The sequence below is a fragment of the Rhipicephalus microplus genome, chromosome 6, assembly GCF_043290135.1.
Source record: "Rhipicephalus microplus isolate Deutch F79 chromosome 6, USDA_Rmic, whole genome shotgun sequence".
NCBI lineage: Eukaryota > Metazoa > Arthropoda > Arachnida > Ixodida > Ixodidae > Rhipicephalus > Rhipicephalus microplus.
Genome location: NC_134705.1, coordinates 137721732 through 137733950, shown reverse-complemented (window position 1 = coordinate 137733950; position 12219 = coordinate 137721732). Strand labels below are relative to the sequence as shown.

General features: G+C 43.8%; 1 protein-coding gene and 1 long non-coding RNA gene across 3 annotated transcripts in view; both read right to left on the bottom strand.

The window, feature by feature from the left end:
- Positions 1-12219, bottom strand: part of LOC142765540 (uncharacterized) — a 28641-nt gene that overhangs the window by 1061 nt on the left and 15361 nt on the right. The window lies entirely within an intron of this gene.
- Positions 6247-9195, bottom strand: LOC142765541 (uncharacterized). 2 transcript variants are annotated; one of them, XR_012884304.1, is made up of 2 exons: positions 8142-9195; positions 6247-7948 (listed from the first exon to the last, which is right to left on the bottom strand). It is a non-coding gene; the product is annotated as an uncharacterized LOC142765541 (long non-coding RNA). The 2 variants fall into 2 exon arrangements; XR_012884303.1 differs by having other exon boundaries at positions 6247-6541.

The following is a 12219-nucleotide window of genomic DNA, read 5'->3' as shown; positions in this document are numbered from 1 at the left end:
GCTCCTAACCTCATATTTGGGCTCAATGTGAAGGGTCGTAGTAACAATACGCCCTCAGTTTTTCACGCGCACTCTTTGCGCGAGAAACATGTGTTTATTGTGGCAGTTGGTCACCTAACTATACTTGCTGCTAGATTTTTGTGCATTATTATTATTATTATTATTATTATTATTATTATTATTATTATTATTATGATTATTATTATTATTATGATTATTATTATTAATGTTATTATTATTATTAATAATATTGCACAAATACACCTTGTCATTCTGTAAATAGCTAGGAACAGAGCTAATACCTGTCACCTAAAAAGGCACAAAGCCTGTCTGCGCTTTGATGAGGAGGGAATAGCGCAAAGCAAGATAGCAGAAAAGAAACTAGGAAAGTAAGCAACAAATATCAAACAGGCAAGGAGAAGAAGTAGGAACACAGCGAGAAGGCTTTACGGTATGGTAGGCCATATTGGTTTGGTTAAAGAAAGGTAGCCGGACTTGATTGTCCTATTCACATTGTGCTGCGCACCATTTCAGTAACAGGCAGTCATCGAGGGCCTTTCTAGTTGTTTTTAGTTGGCACCTATACATTAGGTTCCAACAGGACACTACAAGAGGCAGTAATTTCTGCACTCTTTTTTAACATAGTACTGAGGGAACTGTCTGACAAACTCGGCGACATCCCTTGCATAAACCATGCTATAGACGCAGATGACATCACCAACTGGTGCCAGGGAGGCTCCTTGGCGGAGATAGAGCAGGCCCTTCGAACCACTTTCAATACCACAGAGGCCTAACTAACAAACACTGGACTGCAACTAGCTGCCACCCACAAAATCAGGGTCGCTACTATAGCGGTCATCTCGCCAAGGTGTTCATAATTGAACGCCCTTATATGAACTACCCATAGCGCTACACGCCAAAGACGGGCAACGAATACCCCGCGTGGACGCCATGCGCATTCTCGGCCTCCTGATTGAGGCCACTGCTGCCATGCATGAATAATAACACACATCACAGCGAAAACGAAAAACATGCTCCGACTGATTCAGCGAGTCTCGGGTCGCAGGCGAGGCCTTGGAGAGACCAACCTTCTGCGCATATACCACGCGTTCCTGTGCGCCGCATCAATTACGTCGCCTCTGCCCACAACTGGATGAACGCGGAAAAGGTAAAACTAAACACACTCATCCGCAAAATCATTAAAAAAGTCCTTGGTTTACCTCAAAACATGAGTACTCCGCGTCTCGACCAATTTGGCATGCACAAAAACATCGATGAAGTGATCGAGGCCCAGACCACGGCCAGAGTGATACGCCTCTCCTCCTCCAAGCCAGGCCGCCAACTTCTCAGCGAGGCTTGCATGTTTCCACATCTCTACCTTGAATGAGCTGTAACCCTCCCCAGAGCTGTCCGCGCTACCTACATGGTAGATACATTTCCGCTAAATGCTCACCCGCAACACAACAAAGGCAGACACCTGGCCTGCGCTTGTGTGATCCCCAGCCGTACCGCTGCGAATCTCAACTCTACCGTCTTCGTCGATGCGGCACAATACAATAACTCCTCCGCCTTCGCACTAGTGGTAGTAGATGGCAACAGAGCCCTATGCTCATCCGCGTCGTTTAGGCTAGTAACGAGCGCCACAGCCGAGCAGGTTGCTATAGGATTAGCGATGGTCGACCCGTCACACACCCATGTCTTCAGAGACCCTCGCGCTGCAATTTGGGCTTACGAAAGCGGCAACATCGCTCGAAAAGTAACCCACATTCTAAAAACACACATATGCATCTGCTTGCACTAGCTCTCTTGGTTTCCTGGCCACATGGGCAAAGAGGTCCACCCACAGAAACCCAACCGCAACGAAATGGCTCAACATAGAGCGCGAGAACTGACCCGCCGCGACGATCAGTCAGCCACCAAAGAGCTGGGCCCAGACGTACAGTTTATTGATCCTTTACTCACCTTTCACGAAATTACCTCATACTACCGAAACGATAGAAGCCAATATCCTTTACCACATGCAAAGCTCGAACGCGCGCAAGAGGTAGCTTTTCGCATGCTACAAACGAGATCGTTCTTTCACGGGGCCGACTCAGCTGTTACAACTCAGACATAGATTCCCAATGCCCAGACTGCTCAGAAGTGTACTGTTTACTCGAACACATGCTCCGGCGATGTCGCGCGTTACCTCGAGGATCTCTCACTAGTGAGTCCGACTGGGAGGAGGCACTCAGGGGTCCCAGTCTCAGAAACCAGCAGAAGACAGTCCAGAGGGCCAAAAAAACTGGCAGAACGCCATCACGTGCCAGCCCCTACTTGGGCGTCGCCTACAGTAGCAGCTGCTAGAATGTCCCTCGTGGACACCCTGGTGGCTTAAATTGCTCGGACAATTTATTAAAGTCCTTGACTGACCGACTTACTTCATGGTCGATGCGTAATATTATGAATAAAGTGTGCCACGCCACTCAGGAGCCGCAATATACTGAATGACCTATTCGGAAACACTTGAAGGTGCAAGGTTTATTCTACTTGATAAAATACACCATACGAAGAACAAATACCATTATAACCGTGTGCTGCCCTATTTCGTAGCTATCAGTATGAAGGTACCACATCCTTCCTAAATAAGAATTAGATTATTATCCTGATTCTCAGAAAAAGTGCAGGGTGTACTACGTAATAATCGAAAGCTTGCTAATGAAGTATTCATGTATTCATCTTATCATTACAATATAAATTATTTTACAATAATATCGAAACGTATCATTATCAATATATATATATATATATATATATATATATATATATATTATCATTTTTGAGAATAGTGCAGTATAGGAAGCAAAACAATAATTTATTTATACTAACAGTCTCGGCTTGTCCACCAGCCGAGATAGTTAGTTTAAATAAATTATTGTTTTGGTTCCTCTACTGCACTATTCTCTAAGTTTATAATTTATATTGTGGTTGCCAAAAGAAACTCTGATCATCTATTTCATCTCTACTGCGTGCAAGTTAGTCGCGCATCAGTTTTTAAAAACTTTGAAAGTTGCACGTATTTCGAAATATTCAGCATCAAATGATAAGGTCGAAAGCGAGAAAGCTAGCGCGGCTTGTCTGTTACGCCAGACCGCAACGGCTCGTAACTAGGAGGTGACGATATTTAAATGAAGACGTGTCTTGGAGGTTTCTTTTAGCGAAAAGTGTCAAGCGAGCGATATAGTCTTGCCTTGGTGTCTGCTGTGAGGCGCTACTATAGGCGTCGAGGAGACTCCTGCCCTTACTTGACATTCATAGAGCATTTTTTTTCGAAATATATTTCGAACAAGTGCGTTTCTTTGTGATAGAACACCTGCTTGACATGTACAACGGCTTTGTTTGATCTTTCTGAACTTTGTAATCACTAACGGCGCTGATATTTCTCCTATTGCAAATGAAGCCGACACCAGAATTCTTCGTAACGAGCTTCTCAAACACTATATTATCTGAAATTTTTACGTGTCAAAAGCACAATACGACTGCGAGAGGCACTGTAAATGAGGGCTGTGAAAATTTTGTCTATCTGGTGTCGTTTTTTTTGGTAACCTGACATCACACAGCACATGAGCCTCCAACATTTTTCCTTCAACGAAATGGAACCGCATCAGTCAAGATCGAACCCGCAACCTGGTGAGCTGCCGAGAATGGTAACCTCTACAACAATATGGCGAACTTTTTTCAAGCAGACGAAATGTCTGCTCAATGACAGTTGAGTGACTAGGCGAGGGTTAGTAGTTAAGAACTGCGCAAAAACAAAAGAGGATACATAAATTATGAGAACATAACTACGAGCGCCAGTCCTTGTGTTCTGATAGTCGTATGTCCGCGGTTTTTTGCGCCGTTCTTTACTGTGAAAGCATCTGTTCATTCGTTACAAAAGAAACACATAGGCACTGGTCTTCGCGCTCATAGAGTAAGCTGTCCATTATTGCGATAGCAATTATATGGCCACTCTCAGCTAGATCTTGCCGCAGGTGTCGGCGTCGACGTCACTCCCCTTATATGTATACGTACCGATGTATATAAAAATGCAATAAAGAAAAAATTCCGAAAAAAGACTCTGGCACACCAAATAAACTTGGGTCCTCTGATTCGTGAGTTCGAGGCGTTTAGCACTGAGCCATTGAGGAGCACGTCCTTCAAAGTTCAAACAGCAAGCTATTTATATACAGCACGTACCGTCACTGTAGTGATCTCAGGGGGAATTATCGTGTGGTCAGCATTACAGCAACATGGTGCAAGGAGCGCACGTCGCCACGTCACGCGGCGGTGCACGCTCTAATCTCCCACGCGTACTTTGCCTTGCTTAGAGGAGGGGGGTGAAGCTCTCTCGCGCACTCTTACGTCGAGGTGAGGAGGATTGCACGTCTTGGCTGGCCTCGGGTATTCACCTGGAACGATTCTGTTGTAGTTACCAGGCGCACAAAGGTCACTGCAACCATTGCAGTCTTGGTTTGTGAGAAGCGCGCGCTTTTCAGACACAGCGCAGTAACAGCTGAGACGCTTTTTCGCATGCATCTGTTCCTGTGCTACGTTTCGTGCGTCATTTGTGAGTGGAAAACGCAGGGCACGTTTCGATCTGCTTTACATTCTGCGCGTGATCTACAAATTCGTTGCTATCGCGTTCATTGCTTCGCCTTTGCGGCAAAGCTGTGACATTTTAACTGTGAAGTATTTATATGTGAACTTTGGCGAGTATCAATCTATCTATCTATCTATCTATCTATCTATCTATCTATCTATCTATCTATCTATCTATCTATCTATCTATCTATCTATCTATCTATCTATCTATCTATCTATCTATCTATCGATCTATCTATCTATCTATCTATCTATCTATCTATCTATCTATCTATCTATCTATCTATCTATCTATCTATCTATCTATCTATCTATCTATCTATCTATCTATCTATAACATAAGTAGAAGCCCCTCACGTGAAAATCACGACATGAGTATCATGTAAGAGCATGAGTACATTCCACGCTCACGAAGCACTCGTGGTCGTTTCTCTAGCTTCACATACACTAAATTTGGTGTTACGTGACGTGAATGGATGATGAAGATACATACTAGTGAAAACTTGATATTCATTACATGCATCTCATGTAAGAACAATACTACATGCGAAGCCCATGATGCGCTTGGTCTCGTTTCGTTGGCTTCACATACACCAGTTTCGGAATAAGGTGACATGAATTGACGACGAAAGTATATGACTGCTGCAAACATCATAATCTTGACATGCATGCCATGGGAGAACATGACTACATGCCCTGCTCATGATGCGCTCGCGGCCGTCTCGATAGCTTCACATTTACCCACTTTGTTATTACGTGACGTGAATGAACGACGACGGTTAATGACATGTCCAAACATGATAATCGTAATATGCGTGTCATGTAAGACAGTACTACATGCTACGCTCATAGCACGCTCCCGGCCGTTTCACTAGCTTCAGATATACCAAATTAGGTATTACATGACGTGAATGAACGACGAATGTAAATGACACGTCTAAACATGCTTATCATGACATGGAAGTCATGTATGGCATATTTCTATCTGCCTGGTAACAATGTGATGATGTTAAAGTGACATATCAACCTTTCTCATTCGTGCTTCGCATATCATCGATTACCACTGTACGTGGGATCTGCCATTTTTGTGTTCTATAATAATGGAAGTTTTTCCCGATCATACCCTGCTTCAGCACACTGTGATTCGAATTTCGTCAGTCTTTTGTCAAGTGTAGTACCAGTTCTACACTCTAAGCCAAAACGGAGCAACAGGGGTATAGGGGTTGCTCCTTTCAGGGAGCAATTGCATTGCCACTCCCATTACTCTCCTAAAAGGAGTAACTGCAGAGGGAGGAACCGTTGCTCTCCTTTCAGTTCCTCCTTCGGGGGATGAACAGTTACTCCCTCCAGTTCCTCCCTGCAGACCAACAGTTACTCCCACCAGTTGCTCCCTGCCGACCAACCATTACTCCCACCAGTTGCTCTTCTAAGAGCAACAGTTACTCTTTACCGTTCCTCCCACGTGTTCGCAGTTACTCTCTGAAAACCAACTGCACATGCTTCCAGTTACTCCTTGGGGAAATGAGTATTTATCTCGAGTATGCTTGTCACACGCTTAACACATGGCGAGAGCTCCTTGGAAGAGCACTGCTTGGGTGCTTCTAACACAAAAAGTGGACAATATTGAAAGGAAAATAAATGCTTTATTGTTCTTTTTATGAGGCGACGTGTGACCACACGTAAAAGTAGACTTCGCCACACCACAGCCAGCACTAAACAAACACCATAATACATCAAAGGTTTTCTGCGTCATCCGTGGAAAAACAATCTTGAATTTCTAGCATAGGGCAGTCTGTGTCATCATTGGTGAGAGAAGGGCAACTTCTCCAATTCTGAAGAACTCAAGTTTCGCAGCTGGTGTTTCCATCACGCTAGCGCAGCAGAACGTCACCGCAGGCATATTTGAAGCATGTCATTCCTGCAAGAAAAAAAATAGAAGTGTGAGGTTAAACATGCCAGAATCAATTCATAACAATGAGTCACACACACTGCAGCAGCGCTTACATTCTAGGATGTCTACTGCAAAACGAAATGTGAAAAAAAGGAAGGTTCGGCCAAACGTTACTTGGCAAGCCATATAAATGCTGATGTGGTAGACGCTCTTCACATGATGTCTCAGACAGCAATATTCTGGAAGAAAATGTGCAGCACCTCAACAAGGCATATTTGTAGCAGTTAAAGATACCCTTAGGTTCAGTTAACTTGTTTCCTATACACAGCTGAGTGACATTTCTATGAGCCAATTCACCAATGGGCATTCTAAATTAGGTCATGTGTGTGGCAAATAACACGTACTGTCCGCTCATGTTAAAATACTTATTTAGCTCGTGCACATAGTTGCTCTCGATTCTACTGTTCTATCATACGCTGCTGCGTCTTGAATTGTGCAATACCTGTAGGCACAAGCCAAGCATGCAAAGCCTGCTTGAAAGCAACCATTTGCAGAGGCTACATGATAATCTTCAGTATATTTCTTTGTACCTGACGCAAACGGCTGGACAAAACTATAGACAAATAAATGTAGACCGTGCTACCTTCAAAAAATGCTTTAAATTTAGAAAACTAGGGTGCATTTGTTCACTCGGTTGACGAGTCACAGCCACGAGATATGTAAACGAAGCAATATATCAATATATATTAAGGCATGCACAGATATTCTGATTCTTTGTTTGACAGTGTCACAGATAGCTTGCCAATACATATATATTTGAGAGCAACAAGATGTGAAGCTTTTATTAGCTCAACGTCTTGTTGGTTCACAGCCAAACAGGTTACTGCTTGTTAGACAAATTGGAATGAGCACACCATGGTTTCCAAAAAAAAAAGCATTATTAGAAGTTAGCTCCCGGTGTGAATGTCTGCCTATTTATTTTGTACTGCCTTCTACATGTGCCACAAAGACATTTGTTGAGGATGTGCTACCAGTCAAGCCAAGATCGCATACTTGGTCAATGTGATGGAAATACAAACATTAGAAACACTGCCACCTCTAGTAAGAGCATAACACTTCAGTATCTTGGACTAGCAAAGAGGTGCACAAGAAAGTTAAGCCCACTCTTGTGAAACTTTGAACGCGAATATTTCAGAGTGGTGGAGGTCAACATGCTGTGGCACTTTTAAACCCACGAAACATCTGCAGAAAACAGGGTAAAGGCAAGTCAAGAAACGCTGTTATGAAGGCCTGCGCATGGACAGCTTTGTGAATCTAGGCCCAAGTGTTATGCTTTGTGCAAGCCAAAATCCATGTAAATAGGGAAAGCATACTTTTAGGAGTACCAGCGTAAACAAATCTTGGCAGTTGGCTTTTTAGTACAAACAGCAATCCCTGCAATGAAAACATAAACATTTTATCTTAACGGTAACAGTGTGAGCACACACACGGGCCAGCGGAGCCATGTCGAATTGTCAGTGCCAGTGTAACCATGTGGCATAATGAACTATTCTCTGGCCAACACATGCACAGTTTGCCCCTAAAAAGTGATGCTTTCATATACGTAGTACAAAAAGTCTGCACTTACCAAAATTCTCTTGCTTTCTGTACATTAGCATCGTTGGGAGCATCTTTATCTGCAGTATAACCAAATTTGTGTCATATCCCTGAAAAAAAAGTAAAAGACATGCATCAAATATTGTTTCATTTGGTAGCAGTGAAGTCAGGTTAAGAACAGCCAAGTGGGAATCAGCCTAATTATGTGCATGCGGCAAATCCCAAACGGCGTTATTGAGGTTGTCGAAATTTTCGTCGATTGGTATTAACGTCGATATGTGACTTCAACGGCATGCTAAGTTTTCACAGCGCATAAAGATTTCATGATGCAGAATAATGACAGCGCTAACGAGAACATACAGCATTTATGATTGTCTTTTACAATATTCAGTTTTGCTAAGGTTTTGCATCACTAAAGAAATCTGAAAGATATGGGTCATTCCTCCTCCAATTGTTCTGTCAATATGTAAACAGAACATGTAAACTGCTCGCTTGATGGTGCGCTTATAAAATAGTACGTTCAGCGCAGAGGTGAAGCAAGTGACGCAGTGATGTGGGCAGATTTTTTTTTTTAAGGCGTGCGGGGAGGGGGGGGGGGGGGGTAGGTCCGCTTATCTGAATAGGCCCGGCAAGCGAATATGGTCGTCAACTTGGGCTCCCTACGCCCGGCCTAAAAAAATTCTGTGCGCAACCGCCTGGCTATGCCAGTGAAGTGAGGCGACAATGATTTGTTTACTTACTGATTTACATACACTTTACATCTCTAAAAAATGCGGCCCAAGGCCCCAACACTCAGCCGTTAACATTACATAAAGCCAATGGTAGAAAAGTGCCAGTATGAATGCAGCTACAACCCCGCCCCAATGTTTTTTCAAGCGAGGTAGTGTTGCGGAAATGAACTTTTAACTGCAAAAGTACACTGGCACTGCAGTGGTGACAGGGGAAGCAAGAGGGTATGCAGGCGGTAATAGAGGTAATTTAGTCCGATACGGCTTGCAATGGATACGGTGAATAAGAGCAAATCATTTCTCTTTCAATAGCGCAACCACTCAACAATGTATTGTAAGAGCATTAAATGTTGCTGGAAATGCCACTCACCTGCACGCTGATGCATGCACAGTCCTTTGTCCGACGAGCGAACAGGCTTGCAGATAGCTGAAGTGTTTACGATGTGTTTGTTCCACCCAGCAGCAAAATCCACAACTACTTCGCGCTCCATAAAGATAAATATACACTAACCTTCATCACGAATAAGTAGAAACGCAAATCTGCGACACACACACACGATCAAAACATAGCTCACAGCTCGCACGTCCATGTGCTCGCCAACCACAGACCATATGAAAATGAGTAAGTAGTGCGAACGCGAACCTAGTTGCGCCGAAAAAAAAAAAAAAAAACGTCGAGCAGTGGCAGCACAGGCGTCAGCGCAATAATTTCAGCGTGTTCTCCTAATACAATTATAAAAACAAACTGAGGTACACTAAAACTCATAAATAAATATAAAAAGTTGAGTGTACCTTTTATTTAGTGCTAGTCAACATAAACACTGAATAAAAATTACTTTGTAACTTACATCGTTTGCTACTCTGGCGCCACACTTGTCGTGCGGGCGCAGATGGCGCAGATTTGTCATTCTGCCCTCAACCTACACGGTGAAGCGTGCTACTAAGTGTATGGCTGATGAGAAGCGCGTCTGGGTCCGCTTTTTTTTTTTCTTCTCCGATATATTTGGGCGGGGGGGGGGGGGGGGCTCCTAATGCACGTGTTTCGGTGCTTGATCGACTTTGACGCCCTTACTTCGCGGACGAACGGCGTGTCTAGGCTTTTTTTATCGTTGTTTTGCACGTGTTTCGGCGTTCGGTCCGCTTTGACGTGCCAACTCTCCATTCTGCTGCTGCGTGTGTTAGGTATTTGCCGTACTGTATTCTCAGGCCTTCTGTGTTCAGCCAGCGCTGCTATCTTATTATCTACGGATGCTAAAATAAATCACTGTTTTGGTTTGGTGAAGTTTGGCACACAGAACAAACAATAATCTGGCCCATGAATATCAATGTGGGCGGCATGCATATTTGTGTGCGGTGTTCTGCCGGGGAGTAACCGTTGCGTGACGAGAGCATTTACAGCGGTTCCTCCTTCCGTTGCTCCCTTACAAACTTAAGATGAATACAGTTGCTCCCCCATTCTCGAACAAGTCGGCCATCTTGTTCCGCTTGGTCTTTTCGGAGAGTAACAGTCGGTCTGAAGGAGTAAAAACAGCCGTTGCTCCCATTTTGGCCATTTTTGGCTTAGAGTGTAAGTAACGAAAAGGCCACTCTTTCTGTGTGCCTGATATTACATTTGGCTATGAATATATCGAATAACGTCCAATTTTTGTGATTTCTAAACGAAAAAGTCACAGTTTTGCAACATGGTCGAAGCAATCAATGTGACTGCATTAACTTGGAATTTAACGCTGAAAACGGCTAGCAGATCGATACGTGCAGCACGCTGCTCACGCACAAGTGACGCACTTAAACACACACAGGATGCGAGCAAACTAACACCGTTTACAACTCGACGCTTAACGCGCTCTTTTAACAAAAACGACACACGAGACGTGATCACAGGTACAGATATAAGCGCGAACTAACGAGTGTCCCAGTTGTTACTACAATGTGTTTGAAAAGCGGGCTCTTTGCGCAAATGGGACCTGCCCAGTGAGCGAAGTTGAACTTTGTAACTCTGGGGACTAACGCAATCATTTCGAAGGAATGCCAAGGTGCATGATTGTCCCCACCGAAGGATACGCGCTAGCACACAGGCACATACGCCCCCTCTCCTTACCCCCATGCGTAGGGCAAAGTAAGCGTAGGAGATGAATACGCGTTGGCGCGTCGCGACGAGCTGGGGGCCGAGCGCGGGTGGCTTTTTTATTGAGATAGCAATTATATGAACACACTCGGCTGGATTTTGCCACCAGCGTCGGCGTCACTCACCGTATATGTATGCTCACGGCAAATTATCTTTTCACCTCTTTTTTTTTTCTTCACATTTTACATTACAATGTATCTAATAACTTCCCCTATACATTCCTTGGTATAAATGTTTGTTATATCTTATTATTGCTGTGTCAAAACATGAAAAAACGAGCCCTTAAGTATACGCATAAGTATACTCAATCGTGAGAGTAAGGTGTTAACCTCTGAGCCACCGAGGAGCTTTTCTTTTTTTGACTACAGGTCAAGTTAATCTGACAATCGCAGATCACATCTCCTTCACCGTTCAAATGGCAAGCTTATTATATCTACCACTTACCACTGCTGACGGGTAACTCGGGGGACTTATCGTGTTTTCAGCATTACCAGCAAGATGGCGCAACATCACGCGCATCGCAACATCACATGCCGGTGTACGCTCTAATTTGCCACGCGTACTTTGCCCCGTTTAGAGGAGGGAGTGACGTTGCCTCGTGCGCCTTTATCGCGTGGTAGGAAGAAAAGGAGAATCGTAACTGCTAGCTGGCCTCGGGTTTTACCTGGAACAATCCTGGTATAGTTAAAGGACGCACAAAGGTCACTGCAATCATTGCACTCTCTGTTTGCTAAAATCACGCGCTTCTGAGACACAGCAAAGTTACAACTGAGACGCTCATTCGCGTGCATCTGTGCCTGTGAATAAAATTAGTGCGTCATTTGTGCGGGAGAAACGCAGGGCACGTTTCGATCTGCTTTCCATTTTGCACGTTACCTTCCAATTTCACGCTATTGCGTTGATTGCTTTGGTTTTGTGGCAAAGCAGTGACTTAAATTGAGTACTGACCTCCAGACAATAGGTAAAAAACAAAATAACAAGCGTTGGGTACTTAGTTTCGCAAGCTTCATTTTAGTTTTGACAAACCTAATTTGCCTAGAGTACATGTGCGAAAATACCAAACCTTTTGTATAAAATATGCATTGTCTAAAAAAACATTAGTTAGGTTCGATGCGAAACAAGACTTGTGGTTGAATAACCTTCCGTGGGTGGTATTCAACGGTGAATTTCTGGGCCGGGGTTGCGAATGAAAAGTGTGCCACGTGTAAATCACGCCTAGTAGTACAATGTAAGCTAATGAAACACTCTGGTATATC